This window comes from Jaculus jaculus, chromosome 15 (assembly GCF_020740685.1).
Source record: "Jaculus jaculus isolate mJacJac1 chromosome 15, mJacJac1.mat.Y.cur, whole genome shotgun sequence".
NCBI classification, from domain to species: domain Eukaryota; kingdom Metazoa; phylum Chordata; class Mammalia; order Rodentia; family Dipodidae; genus Jaculus; species Jaculus jaculus.
The window spans coordinates 37482544-37490084 of NC_059116.1; the positions used below are offsets into that span (position 1 = coordinate 37482544).

At 45.8% G+C, this 7541-nt stretch overlaps 1 pseudogene; it reads left to right on the top strand.

Annotated features, from left to right (window-relative positions):
• The first annotated feature begins 3648 nt into the window (after positions 1–3648).
• LOC101612451 lies at positions 3649–6147 on the top strand (annotated as a pseudogene).
• Positions 6148–7541: the final 1394 nt, after the last annotated feature.

The window sequence follows — 7541 nt, forward strand, 5'->3', positions numbered from 1 at the left end:
ACGGTTCAATTCTCCAGGTCCCACATTAGCCAGATGCACAAGGGGGCGCACACATCTGGAGTTTGCTTGCAGTGGCTGGAGGCCCTGGCACGCTCATTCTCCCTCCTTTCCTCTCTCCCTCTCCCTCTTTCTGTCTCTAATTAATAAATAAATAAAAGTAAAATCTTAAAAAAAATTCCAGGGGTCAGCCAGGTGTGACAGAGCATGCCTTTAATCCCCTAGCACTCAGGAGGAAGAGGTAGGAGGATTGCCATGAGTTCAAGGCCACCCTGAGACTACATAGTGAATTCCAGGTCAGCCTGGACTAGAGTGAGACCCGATCTAAAAAAAAAAAAAAATCAAGAGTTACCAGTCATGGTGGTGCGTTTCTTTAGTCCTGGCACTTTGTGACTGAGGTAGGAGGATCGATGACTATGAGTCCAGCCTGGGACTGCAGAGTGAATGACAGGTCATCCTGGGCTCAGTGAGACCCTACCTTGAAAAAACCAACAAAAATCTAGGGGCTTGGGAGATGGCTCAATGGGTAAGAACACTCGCTGTTCAAGCATGAGGACCGCAGCACTGAGGTGGAGAAAGGAGGATTCCTGGGCTCCCATGTCAGCCAGAGCTCCTGGCTCAGTGAGAGAGCCTGCGCCAGGGACATCAGATAGAGGGACGAAAGATGCCTTACATCTTCCTCTGGCCTCCACTCACATATCTGCATGCACACTCACACACACACCACATGAGCACACACACATGTCCATGCACACACCACACATACACATACAAACTAAAATGCCAGAAAATGGGGTGGAGGAATCCAAGAAAAAAAAAATTAAGCATAAAAAGAAACATTGCTGGGCTGGAGAGATGGCTGAGCAGTTATGCGTTTGCCTGCAAAGCCTAAGGACCTATGTTGGACTCTCCAGATCCCACATTAGCCAGACATACATACGTGAGGCAAGTGCAAGGTTGCATATGACCACTAGGTGGCGAAAGCGTCTGGCCTTCAATGGCAGTGGCTGAGACCTTGATGCTCCAAAAAAAACCACATTGCTTCACTGTCTTCCATTGCTATAATGAAATACCCAAGGTTAGATACTATTAAAGTGTATTTATTTGCAAGGAGAGAGAGAGAGAGAGGGAGAAAAGAGAGACATATATAGAGAGAATGGGAGTACCAGGGCCTCCAGCTACAACAAACTAACTCCAGATGCATGCACCACTCTGCATCTGGCTCTGTGTGGGTGCTGGGGAATCAAGCCTTGATTGTTAGGCTTTGCAGGCAAATGCCTTAACTGCTGAGCCATCACTCCAGTCCAAGGTTAGATATTTTTTAAAAATATATATTTTTTATTTATTTGAGAGAGAGAGTGAGAGAATGGGTGTGCCAGGGCCTCCGGCGACTGCAAACAGACTCCAGATGCATGTGCCCCCTTGTGCATCTGGCTTCTGCAGGCCCTGAAGAATTGATCCGGCATCCTTTGGCTTTGCAGGCAAACACCTTAACCACTAAGCCATCTCTCCAGCCCCCAAGGTTAGATATGTTAAAAAGATGTTTATTCAGCTCACAACTCTGCTTGGCTCTGTGGAGGACTTCTTAGCAGGTGTATCACAATGGTGGGAGCATCTACAGGAAGGGGAACCATAAAGAGAAGCCATAGCTAGTCTCACTGGCTTGGACTTTTAAAACATTTGTTACTTGAGAGACTGAGAGGGAGAGAATGGGCACACCAGGGCCTCCTGCCACTTCAACTGAACTTTAGGCATGTGCACCATTTTGTGCATCTAGCTTCACATGGGTCCTAGAGAATCAAACCCAGGCGAGCAGGTGTGGCAAGCAAGCACTTTAACCCCTGAGCCATATCCCTAGCCCTTACTTGTTTTTTTTTTTTTTTTTTTTTTTTGTGTGTGTGTGTGTGTGTGTGCATATTCATATGGAAAACACATAAGCAAGTGGAAGCAGGTGTGGGCACATGCACGTGCAGGCCAGCAATCAATGCCAGGTCTCTTAGTCACTTCTCATTTATTTGAGAGTCAGAGAAGGGGTTGGGGAAATGGACGCACCAAGGCCTCCTGCCACTGCAAATGAATTCCAGACACATGGGCCACCTTGTGCATCCAGCTTTACATGGGTACTGGGGAATTGAACCCAGTCCTTAGGTTTGGCAGGAAAGTGGCTTAACTGCTGAGTCATCTCTCTAGCCCTAAATGTTTATTTATTTGTTTACTTATTACAAGCAGAGTGAGATATAAAGAAGAGAGAATGGGCCTCCAGCCATGGCACACAAATTCCACAAGCATCTGCCCGTTGTGTAGCTTTATGTGGGTACTAGGGAGCTGAGCTTGGGTGGTTGGGCTTTGTAGTCAAGTACCTTAAGCACTGAACCATCTCTCCAGTTCCACCTTATTTTTTAAAAATTTTTTGTTTATTTTTATTTATTTATTTGAAAGCAGAGATGGACAGAGAGAAAGAAAGAGGCAGAGAGAGAGAGAGAGAAAGAATGGGTGCTCTAGAGCCTCTGGCCACTGCAAACGAACTCCAGACGCGTGCACCCCCTTGTGCATCTGGCTAACGTGGGTCCTGGAGAATTGGGCCTTGAACCGGGGTGCTTAGGCTTCACAGGCAAGTGCTTAGCCACTAAGCAATCTCTCCAGTCCTCCCACCTTATTTTTTGAGACAATGTCTCTCTCTGAACCTAGAGCTCACCCTTTCCACTAGAGTGACTTAGCCATCGGGCACTCGGAAATCCTCCTGTCTCCACTCCCTAGTGCTGGGACTACAGGTGCACGGCAGCACACCCAGCATCTTGTGTGGGTTCTGGGGATCCGATCTCAGGTCCTCAAGCCTTCAGGGCAAGTGCTTTATCCACAGAATACCTCCCAGGCTTTCTTTTAAAAATTGTTTAAACCACCAGAAAGGGTTGGTTGTGGCTACCTTTGTACTGCTGGGATAAAGCACCCCTCCAAAACCAGCTGATGGGAGGAGAGTGGTTTTTGTTTTCTCCTTATTTTCATTTACAGCCTTGAGGGGAATCTTCATGTTAGGGGAGAGCATGGTATGAGCAGAGGCTGAACATCACCTCTGCTACAGCACAGCAGGGGTAGAATAGCAACAGGAGAGTGAGCCAAATCCTACACAGGGGAAGCTGCACTATGAGACTCCTAAGCTTAGTAACACACCTCCCCAGCAAGGCTCCACCTCCCAAATTGCTATCAAGGTGCATTCAGAACACATGAGCTCATGGGAACATCTGATCCAAACCACCACAGGGTTTTAAACAGTTTGCATTATCAATCTTCCCAGCACCAAATAATATCTGGAAACCATGACAGTATCAGCAGACATGTGAGCCCCACCAGGAGGCCATATGAGTTTTGGGCTCCAAGATCTTGTCTAAGAGAAGCTGGAGGCCAGCTCATTGCTAATGGGTCTCTGGAGGCCATGCCTTCCCTGCCAGCCACTTGCCTTTCCTCTCCTCCAGGCCCCTGAACTGGGGCACTGGAGCCCCAGTTCTGCCCAACTCTCAGAGGACTGGCATCTTGGAGCTACCTCACTGGTGGGTTGGGCATCCTCTGAGGTGACCGCTCTTGTCCCTCAAAATAGCCCCTGTGAGAGGTAGCAGGCCATGCCTCCTTCAGGGCCCTGCCTCATGGAATGCAGTGATGTCACAAGGGTTAGATGTAGAAAGGAATGTTCTGGAAACATTCAGGCCAGAGGCAGCTGGTCCTCCAGGGTTAGAGCAGAAGGTGACAGATCTGGAGGTCAGCAGTGCCATGCCCATGATGGAGCGGGTGGAAATGGTCCTGTGGGAGGAAGGGAGGGCTGAGGATCACAAATATCCCAACCCCTCCCAGGGTGAGTCCGCTGCAGAAGGTACAAGACAACCAACTTCTCCCTTCTCCCTTCTTCTTCCCTTCCATCTCCTTCCCTCTGTCCTCCTTTCTTCCTTTTCTCCTTCCCTCCTTCTCTTTCTCTGAGACAAGGACTCATGCGCTTCACACTGTCCTCAAAGTTGCCATGTAGCCATGGCCTTGAACTTCTGATCCCTCTCCTGCCTTCAATTGCCCCAGGAGTCCATCACCACACCCAATATTTTCCATGCTGGGAATGGAACACAGGGCTTCATGAATGCTAGGCAAGCATTCTTCCCACTTAGCCACAGCCTTATTGTTTTTTAATGTGCACTATTTATTCATCTTTGCAAGCAAAGAGAGATAGAAGAGATAAATGGGCACTCCAGGGCCTCCAGCTGGTGCAAATGGACTTCAGATGCCTGCACCACATTGTGCATCTGGCTTTATGTGGATACTGAGGAACTGAACTTGGGTCATTGGGCTTTGCAGGCAAGCGCCTTAACTGCAGAGCCACCTCTCCAAGCCTAGAAAAGTATTTTTTATGTTTACAAGGGAGAAGGGGGCTGAATCAATGACTCAGTGGTAAAAGGCACTTGCTTCAAAGCCTGCTGGCCCAGATTTGATTCCCTAGATCCTAAGTAAAGACAAATGCACAAAGTGGTTCCTGCATCTGGAGTTCATTTGCAATGTGTTTTTGCTACTTTGCTGCAAGTGGTCATCAGCTCTAAGAGCTTGCTGATGGAGTCTTTAGGGTCACTTACATATAGAATCACATTATCTGAAAATAATGATAATCTGACCTCTTCCTTTCCAATTTGTATACATTTTATTTGTGTCTCTTGTCTTATTGCTATAGCTAAGACTTCCAGTACTGTATGAAATAAAAGTGGGGACAGCAGCTAGGCATGATGGCACACACTTTTAATCCCAGCACTCAGGAGGCAGAAGTAGGAGGATCGCTGTGAGTTCAAGGTCAGCCTGAGACTACATAGTGAATTCAAGGTTAGCCTGGGCGAGAGCGAGACCCTACCTCGAAAAAAAAGTGTCTTATTCCTGATTTTAGTGGAAATACTTCAAGTTTTCTCCATGTAGTATGTTTGCTATAGGTATAAATAGCCTTTATTATGTTGAGTATGTCCCTTCTATTTCAAGTTTCTTTAGGGAGTTTTAAAATATTTATTTAGTGTGGTCCCGTGTGCCCCTCCTGGGCCTCCCTGCTTGTGGCATCCTGGCTGTCCTGGCCTCAGGATGGCTGGGCTTCTGCAAAGCGGGCTTCCCAGCCTGCCAACTCAAACAACACCATCTTTGGCATAAGGCCCTCTTGCTCTGAAATTATTTTGAGGCAAGAATTTTTGAAAGATGATTTCCATAGAAACTTTTTTTTTGTTTTGGTTTTTCAAGATAGGATCTCACTCTAGCTCAGGCTGACCTGGAATTGACTATGTAGTCTCAGGGTGGCCTCAAACTAACAGTAATCCTCCTACCTCTGCCTCCCAAGTGCTGGGATTAAAGGTGTGCGCCACCACACCCAGTTCCATAGAGACCTTTTACTAAAAGTGAAATTTGGAGGCTGAAGAGATGGCTTAGTGGCTAAGCGCTTGCCTATGACACTTAAGGACCCCAGTTGGAGGCTCAATTCCCTAGGTCCCACGTAAGCCAGATGCACAAGGGGTCACACGCATCTGGAGTTCAGTTGCAGTGGCTGAAGGCCCTGGTGTACCCATTCTCTATCTATCTGCCTCTTTCTCTCTCTGTCTTTCACTCTCAAATAAACAAATAAAAATAAACAAAAAAAGATGAAATTTGGAGAAAGCATTGAGGAGTTACAGACCTGTCGACTCTTAATTAAACATTACATCCCGACAGAACTTCTTGTGGACCCTGACGAGTTGGCTTCATTATGAGAGCAAAACTCATCAGAGGCAGCAATGTTTCCAGTAAGTTTTCATATAGAAGCCCCTAGCTCTTTGTCCAAGGAATCTGAAGTCTTAATTATGCCAGTCAGCATGCACAGTGCGTTGACTGTTTCCAAGCCTTTTTGCCTGTGCACTCTCGCTATCACCGGCCACACAGGAAGGATGGCGACACCCTTATTGTGGTTAGCAACCCAGATTTCTTCATGTACTATGACCAAGAGTTCCCAATTTTGAAGTGCTGGGCTCAGTCACAAGTGCCAGCTCCTTGTGCTTTGAGGAGTAAGGAGGTGTGCCAGTGGACAACGTGAAGTATAAATCAGTACTTAAGAATCCAACCCTGCAGCCTCTGGAGGGGCCGACTGTACATTCCTCTCCAGTGTGGTCCTACTAGTTATTTTCAAATACGGCCATTTTTGTCTATCAGTGTGACACAGTTGAGTTCTCTACACAGCTAATAAAGAAGACCTATATGTTAAAAAATATATTTATTTATTTGCAAGGAGAGATAAAAAAAAATGCACACCAGGGCCTCCTGCTGCTGCAAACTCCAGATGCATGTGCCACCTTGTGCATCTGGCTTTACATGGGTTCTGGGGAGTCGACCCAGGCTGTCAGGCTTTACAAACAAGTGCCCTAACTGCTGACCCATCTATCAAGCCCCTTTTTAGTACTTGTATCGTGGAGGTATGTTGGATTTTGTCAAATGCCTTTTCGGCATCTGTTGAGATCATGTGATTTTTCTCCTGCAGTCCATTTATATGGTGTATTACATTTATTGATTTGCATATGTTGAACCATCGCTGCATCTCTGGAATAAAGCCTACTTGGTTGGGGTGAATGATCTTTTTAATGTATTCTTGTATTCTGTTTGCCAGTATTGTGTTGAGAACTTTTGCATCTATGTTCATGAGGGAGATTGGTCTGTAATTTTCTTTCTCTGTTCTGCCTCTGGTTTTGGTATCAGGATGATGCTGGTTTTGTAGAAGGAGTTTGGTAGAATTCCTTTTCTATTTTATGGAAAAGTTTGAGAACTGTTGGTGTTAGTTCTTCAGTGAAGGTCCGATGAAATTCACCAGTGAATCTATATAGGCCTGGAACTTTTTTTTTCTTTTTTTAAGGTAGGGTTTCACTCGAGCCCAGGCTGACCTGGAATTCACTATGTAGTCTCAGGATGACCTCGAATTCATGGAAATCCTCCAACTTCTGTCTCCCAAGTGCTGGGATTAAAGGCATGTGCCACCACACCTGACCTGGACTATATATATATATATATATATATATATATATATATATATATATATATACCTGCTTTGATCTTAGTGCTTGCTATAAGTCTATTTAAATGGTTTATCTAATCTTACTTTAATTTTGGTAGGTCATATATATCTAGGAAGTCATTCATTTCTTTCAGATTTTCTTTCTTTCTTTCTTTTTGTTTGTTTTTGGAAGTAGGGTTTCACTGTAGTTCAGGCTGACCTGGAATTCACTACATAGTCTCAGGCTGGCCTTGAACTCATGGTAATCCTCCTACCTCTGCCTCCCAAGTGCTGGGATTAAAGGTGTGCGCCACCATGCCTGGCTCAGATTTTCAAAGTTAGTGGAGCATATGTTCTTAAAGTACGTCCTTATGATTTTCTGAATTTCACTGGTAACCGTGGTAGTTTGAATGTATGTCCCACATATACTCAGGTGTTTTATGAAAGCTTGTAACTTGGATCTCCAGCTGCCTGGCTAAAGGAGGTCTCACTGGAGGAGGATCCTGGAGTCTAGCCCTAAGTGTCACTG